This window comes from Capricornis sumatraensis, chromosome 20 (genome assembly GCF_032405125.1).
Source record: "Capricornis sumatraensis isolate serow.1 chromosome 20, serow.2, whole genome shotgun sequence".
Taxonomy (NCBI): Eukaryota; Metazoa; Chordata; class Mammalia; order Artiodactyla; family Bovidae; genus Capricornis; species Capricornis sumatraensis.
Window position 1 is genome coordinate 65,459,138 of NC_091088.1, and position 7,787 is coordinate 65,466,924.

The 7,787-nt window shown below is 40.8% G+C and overlaps 1 pseudogene; it reads left to right on the forward strand.

Moving 5' to 3' along the window:
- The first annotated feature begins 5,528 nt into the window (after positions 1-5,528).
- On the forward strand, positions 5,529-5,849 carry LOC138096658 (glutaredoxin-1 pseudogene; annotated as a pseudogene).
- The last annotated feature ends 1,938 nt before the right edge of the window (positions 5,850-7,787 follow it).

Below are 7,787 nucleotides of genomic sequence, written 5' to 3' on the forward strand. Positions count from 1 at the left end.
CTTAGAAAACATCACTATGAACAAAGCTAATGGAGTTGATGGAATTCCAGTTGAGCTATTTCAAATCCTGAAAGATGATGCTGTGAAAGTGCTGCACTCAATATGCCAGCAAATTTGGAAAACTCAGCAGTCGACACAGGGCTGGAAAACGTCAGTTTTCATTCCAATCGCAAAGAAAGGCAATGCCAAAGAATGCTCAAACTACTGCACAATTGCACTCATCTCACACGCTGGTAAAGTAATGTTCAAAATTCTCCAAGTCAGGGCTAGAAAACAGGCAACTGGATATTTCAACGTTTGAAATCAGCTTTATAAACACTCGAGCTGTGGAGAAACTCCTTGTGTATCACACAGTGGGCAGGTCACCTGAAGGAAAGACAAGTTTAAACTCCTGATACCAACCATGAAGCTTTACATGTATGAGTCAACAAGATTTTGAGCTTAGTCAAGAAAAACAGGGGATCTCAAAAGGTACAGAGGGAACATGCAGAGGTACCCCAGGGCAGATCCCTACTTCAGAGGGAAGTGATCCTCACCCACAGACAGCAGGTTCCTGAGGGTCTCCACCATCACATCCTGGTACAAGGTCCTCTGGGCAGGGTCCAGGCATTCCCACTCCTCAGGAGTGAAATCTAGGAACATATCCTTGAAGCTCAACTGTGCCTGAAATGAAAACACATTCCACCAATGGGCCCAGAGGAGGATTCTTAGTTTCACACAACATGAGAAGAGGTGAGAGGGGTAAAGCTCAACTCAGTTGGAGTAATATTCTGATAAATCCATTAAAAGCTGCTTGAAGCAAACTGTTGGTCTGTAATCTAATTTAAAATTTCCTTTTTTTCCCTAAGATTATGACATCCTGCAATCAACATATGTTTGTCATGTATGTGGAAAATACATAAAAAATACACAAATTAAAACCAGCACTGGGTTTTCTATGCAGAAGTGTTCCATTCAACACACCGAATGACATAGTGTCACTATCTAGATGAGTTACAGCAAGACTGGTGTCTTCAGAGACGACAAAGTCCACAGTGACGTTAAAAGAACACACATTGTGATGATGATGACACCATCACACTGACGACAGGTGTTTCAGCACGTCCTACACACTAAGCATTATTCTAAAGATTTCACACAGATGAACTTGTCATCAACAAAACAGCACGTTAGGGAAAGATCTCGTCCACCTTACTGGGGAGAAAAATCTCTCACTCTAAGAAATAGCTCAGATCAAACAGTTAAGAAATGAGGCAACAGCACCTGAGCTCAGCTGGTTAGGAGAGACAACTGAACCTAAAGAATCAACCAGTTAACTAGCAGAGAAGGAAAGGGCATCCACAGAGAGTTCCCTGAGAATACCTGAAACACGTTCAAGGAAGCTGAAATACAATAGAACAGCATAAATGGTCACGATACAGGGTCACACCCTCTCCCATCGCAACCCACACAATGTCAATACTCTGACTACAGTTTACATCATTTATGTGATGATGTAGAAAAATCAGCGCCATGAAATGCACTAAAGAGACAACTGAAACTGCTACAAAGCATACACCATTATTTATGAGATGATGTTTTTGTAATAAAACTGTGGACTTACATATCCATGCATTCATGCATGCGTGTGTAAACACACAATTGATTGAAACAAGAGTTGTCTTTTTTCTTTCATTCTATCAAATTTCATTCAGCATCAGCTTTGTGCCTCAAACTTGAAATACAGCAGTGAACATGATGGAGCTTACAATCTAGCAGCCAGCCAGCAAATTTCATCCACAATTTTAATGTAACTACTGAAATAAGTGCTCTGACACAGGCCCGGTGCTAAGACAAGATTAAACAGAAAGTCTTAAGCTACACTGAGAAATCAGACAAGGTCTCTGTGAGGAAGAGACTTAGGATTGGCAAGGTCGGAAACAGAAGAGTGTTGCAAGCAGAGAGAACAGCCTGAGTGCCAGCTCTGAGGCAGGAAGATATTTACTGAACAGAAAGTGAGCCAGTGTGACTGGGACACAGGGAATGTACATGGGGTGGTGACAGGCAGAGGCTAATTTATGCAAGATCTATGGATTTAGGACTTTATTCCAAAAGCTACTGGAAGTCACTGAAGAATCTTCAAGAGGAAAGTTAGACACTTAGATTTGTTTTTCAGAGCTCAATCTGCTGTGTGTGGAAGTTGTTGTTTACCTGCTTACTCATGCCAGACTCTTTGCAACCCCTTGAGGGCAGCCTGCCAGCTCCGCTATCCATGGAATTCTCCAGGCAAGAATACTGAGTGGGTTCCCATTCTCTTCTTTATTTTACTTCTTCATTCAGTAACTTTGTCAACATTCTATTTCTTTTTCAAGCTCATTTATTTTGCTTATGTTGGGTCCTTGCTGTGAGTGGGCTTTCTCTAGTTGCAGCTGCAGTGCCTGGGCTTCTTGTAGTGGCAAGGAGAGTCTCATTGATTGATAACATAGGCTTGTAAAATTGGTCCAGGAAAGTGAGTGTCTTGATCACTAAAAATTGTACAAAGTACACTGCAAGTGAAAAACACATTTCAAAAATATTTATTTATTTCATTTTGGCTGTGCTGGGTCTGCACTGCTGCTCGGACTCTCTATTCGCAGCAAGCAGGGGCTACTGTTTGCTGAGGTGCACTGGCTTCTCACTGCGGCGTCTTCTCTTGCAGAGCATGAACTCTAGGGGGCGTGGGCTTCAGTAGTTGTGGCTTCCAGGCTTTAGAGTACAGGCTCGGTAGTTGGGTTGCATGGGCTTAGTTGCTCCACAGCATGTGGGATCTTCCCAGATCAGGGATCGAACCCACGTCTCCTGCATTGGCAAGGGGATTCTTTACTGCTGAGCCTCCAGGAAAGCCCATGAGTTAATTTTCTTGCTGACAAACTTTACAACAAATATACTTACTGACTTTGAGTAAACCTGGGTACCATAAAAACATTGTGCTGAATAGTAATGTGTTGTTTTTGAGTTGTTGTTCAGTTGCTCAAGTTGTGTCCAGCTCTTTGTGACCCTATGGACTGCAGCACATGAGGCTCCCCTGTCCTTCACCATCTCCCAGAGCTTGCTCAAACGCATGTCCATTGAGTCAGTGACGCCATCCAACCATCTCATCCTCTGCCCCCTTCTCCTCCTGCCTTCAGTCTTTCCCAGCATCAGGGTCTTTTCTAATGAGTCAGTTCTTTGCATCAGGTGGCCAAAATATTGAAGCTTCAGCTTCAGTCCTTCCAATGAATATTCCAGGTTGATCTGCTTTAGGATTTACTGGTTTGATCTCCTTGCTGTCCTAGGGACTCTCAAGAGTCTTCTCCAACACCATCATTCAAAAGCATCAATTCTTCAACACGCAGCCTTCTTTATGGCCCAACTCTCACATCTATACATGACTACTGGAAAAACCATAGCTTTGACTAGACAGACCTTTGTGGGCAAAGTAATGTCTCTGCTTTTTAATATGCTGTCTAGGTTGGTCATACTTTTTCTTCCAAGCAGCAAGTGTCTTTTAATTTCATGGCTGCAGTCACCTTCTGCAGTGATTTTGGAGCCTAAGAAAATGAAGTCTCTCAGTGTTTCCAGTGTTTCCCCATCTATTTGCCATAAAGTGATGGGACTGGATGCCATGATCTTAGTTTTATGAATGTTGAATTTTAAGCCAGATTTTTCACTCTCTCACTTCAGTTCCTCTTCACTTTCTGCCATAAGGGTGCTGTCATCTGCATATCTGAAGTTATTGATATTTTCCCCAGCAATCTTGATTCCAGCTGGTGCTTCGTCCAGCCTGGCATTTTGCATGATGTAATCTGAAGCTAAGTTAAATAAGCAGAGTGACAATATACAGCCTTGACGTACTTCTTTGTACTCCATTCCCAATTTGGAACCAGACCATTGTTCCATGTTTGGTTCTAACTGTTGCTTCTTGACCTGCATACAGGTTTCTCGGGAAGCAGGTAATGTGGTCTGGTATTCCCATCTCCTTAAGAATTTTCCAAAATTTGTTGTGATCCACACAGTAAAAGGCTGTAGCATAGTCAGTGACACAGAAGTATATATTTTTCTGACATTCTCTTGCTTTGTGGATGTTAGAAATCTGATCTCTGGTTTCTCTGCCTTTTCTAAATCCAGCTTGAATGTCTGGAAGTTCTTGGTTCATGTACTGCTGAAGCCTACGTTGGAGAATTTTGAGCATTACTCTGCTAGCATCAACACTATGAAAAGGCAAAAAGGTATGACACTGAAAGATGAACTCCCCAGGTTGGTAGATGCCCCGTGTGCTACTGGAGGAAAGCAGAGAAATAGCTCCAAAATGTGTGAAGAGGCTGAACCAAAGCAAAAACAACTCCCAGTTAGGGATGTCTCTGGTGGTGGAAGTAAAGTCTGAAGCTGGTAAGAACAGTATTGTGCGGGAACCTGGAATGTTAGGTCCATGAATCAAGGTAAATTGGAAGTGGTCAAACAGGAGATGGCAAGAGTGAACATCAACTTTCTAGGAATCAGTGACCTAAGATGGACCAGAATGGATGAGTTTAATTCAGATGACCATTATATTTACTACTGTAGGCAAGAATCCCTTAGAAGAAATGGAGTAGCTATCATAGTCAACAAAAGAGTCCAAAATGCAGTACTTGGATGCAATCTCAAAATCTACAGAATGATCTCTGTTCATTTCCAAGGCAAACCATTCAATATCACAGTAATCCAAGTCTATGCCTCAGCCACTAATGCCAAAGAAACTGAAGTTGAACAGTTCTATGAAGACCTACAGATTTCATAGAACTAATACCAAAAAAAGATGTCCTTTTCATCATTGGGGATTGGAATGCAAAAGTAGGAAGTCAAGAGATACCTGGACTAACAGGCAAGTTTGGCCTTGGAGTACAGAATGAAGCAGAGCAAAGCTAATGACTTTATTAAGAGAATGCACTGGTCATAGCAAACGCCTGTCAACTACAAAGTGGCATTGACCAAGAGCACTGCCAGTGACTGAACAACAAAGGCGTTTGCCGTCTGCCTCTATGGAGAGTGAACCCCATGCTCCTATAGCTGTTGCCCTTCAACAGCTGTGGAGAGAGGAACTCCATGCTCCAGGGAATCTGGTGACATGGGTCTTTAGACAATTGGATTTTTTAAAAATGTTTTTAGGAACAGACTTTATGGTCTCTATCATTGCATCTCCTCCTATCTAGAGAAGCACTAAATCCCTTTATGGTGACATCATATCCTCATGACTAACAAAAATCCTTTTGTAAAATAAGTCCTTCATGGTATTGAACTTCCCATTCACCAAAACCTTATATATTGCCCTTCCCCACTGCTGCTTTGAAGCAGTCTCTCAGAGCTATCTGAGATGCTGCCTCCTGGGTACAGTCCTCATTTTGCCCTCATTTTGTTTGGTGCCATCCTAAAATGTTCTCTCTAAGAAAGCAAAGGTTTTGGAAATTATCACTGGTATTTATGCTCACCAATCTATAAAATGCTAAAATAAAGTCAGTTCTTGGCACTTAAGGTGTCCTCCCAGGAGAGGCAGCATGGCTCAAGCATTTGTGAACAGCAAGATCCAGTCTAGGAATGTGGTCGTGTTCATCAACCCAACCTGCCCCTACTGCAGAAGGACTCAGGAGCTCCTCAGTCAACTGCCCTTCAAAGAAGGGCTTCTGGAATTTGTCAATATCACAGCCAATGGCGACACCACTGAGATACAAGATTATTTGCAACAGCTCACAGGAGCCAGAACGGTACCTCGCGTATTCATCGGTAAAGAGTGAATAGGTGGACGCACTGATCTAGTAAATATTCATGAGAGAGGGGAATTGTTGACACGGATAAAGCAAATCAGAGCTTTGCAATAATTACAGAGCAGATCCAGGCTGATATTCCCCTTGAAGACTGGATGGTGTTCCAATAATGACAGCAGTTCCTGGAGGATGGACCTGGGGCAACTTTACCCAGTCACAGCAACTGTTTACTTAAAATTCAGAAATATGTTCACCTCAATAAAAAGGGACAGGCACTTTGGGAGGCCAAAAACAACTTCTTTTGACTCACTATTAAAAATGGACCAACTTGCCAAAAAAAAAAAAAAAAAAAACCCAAAACAAAACAAAAAGAGTCAATTCTTAGTTACTTAAGAAAAGTACAAAGTGTGTTTTCAGTAAAGAAGGTAGGAGGAATGGAATTGCATTTTGTGAAGGGAAAAGGAAGTAAGCCTGACTTACAGGTGGCTTTTTAGGATGGAAGAACACAGTAATGGGTACAAAAAGTGATAAGGTTTGTGAAAAGTGAACCATAAGAAGTGAGTTTTGTACATGGTTTAAAATAAGTGTAAAATAAATTTAATTAAGTTTGCCTTTTAAACAAAGTAAAACTTATTTAGCTTTGAATTTTGCTTTTCCATCTGTGGCAAAACTTGAATTTAGCTTTTCTGTCTGTTAAGATGACACCTTTTCTTCAGATGGTGAACTGCCTTTGATAACAGATCTAAATTTCTTTATCTCTTAAACGATCTGTTCTGAAATATTTTATTGTTACTTTAGCTGTATGAAAAGCTATTGTTTCACAATGACCTATAATCCTATCTGACTGAGTGTGCTAAACATTTTTGATATTTGTTGACAAAACTTCCTAAGTCATTGTAATGAAGAACTTGATTTCTAGCTAACTTTGGGATGTTTCAGAGGGCCCTGAAACACCCCCAAAGAGAGATATTACACCCGTTCAGCTCATGTTCTATCAGAATGACATGGGAAGTATTTTCAAGTGAGGAATAAGTCTCGGGTTATATTGTATGGTAAATGTTACTAAATATAGATACCATAGAAACCATACGGTGCTCCTAAAATTCTGATATGCTTGGGTAAAATTTTATCAGGCATAATTCTAATTACTATCTCAAAATATTGTCATAGCACCAATCAAGTTTTGCAAAGATACTTGCTCTTCAAAAAGATGTACAGAAAGGACTTTTAGATAAATACCACTTTCTGAACTGGGTAAGGATTCTAATGGAAAACCTGATGACTTCACAAAGCTTAACAGAAGGACTGATGAATATGCTTATAACTTTTATGGTTTGTATCTGAAAAATTGCTGGTTAGAATATGTGTTTTCCAGGTGTAAGGAAAAAAAAAACCTCCCTTGAAACTAATATGACAGCAATTTGGTAAAATTATATTTTATACACAAACTGAAACATTTATCTTTTCTCTCTACCTGAACCCTTCTGGAATGCAAAAGTAGGAAGTCAAGAAACACCTGGAATAACAGGCAAATTTGGCCTTGGAGTACAGAATGAAACAGGGCAAAGGCTGACAGAGTTCTGCCAAGAGAACACACTGGTCATAGCAACACCCTCTTCCAACAACACAAGAGAAGACTCTACACTTGGACATCACCAGATGGTCAACACTGAAATAAGATTGATTATATCTTTTGCAGCCAACGATGGAGAAGCTCTATATAGTCAGCAAAAACAAGACTGGGAGCAGATTATGGATCAGATCATGAACTCCTTATTGTCAAATTCAGACTGAAATTGAAGAAAGTAGGGAAAACCACTAGACCATTCAGGTATGACCTAAACCAAATCCCTTATGACTATACAGTAGAAGTGAGAAATAAATTTAAGGGACTAGATCTGACAGACAGAGTGCCTGGTGAACTATAGATGGGAGTTCATGACATTGTACAGGAGACAGGAATCAAGACCATCCCAAAGAAAAAGAAGTGCAAAAAAGCAAAACAGCTGTCTGAGGAGGCCTTAGAAATAGCTGTGGAAAGAAGAGAAGTGA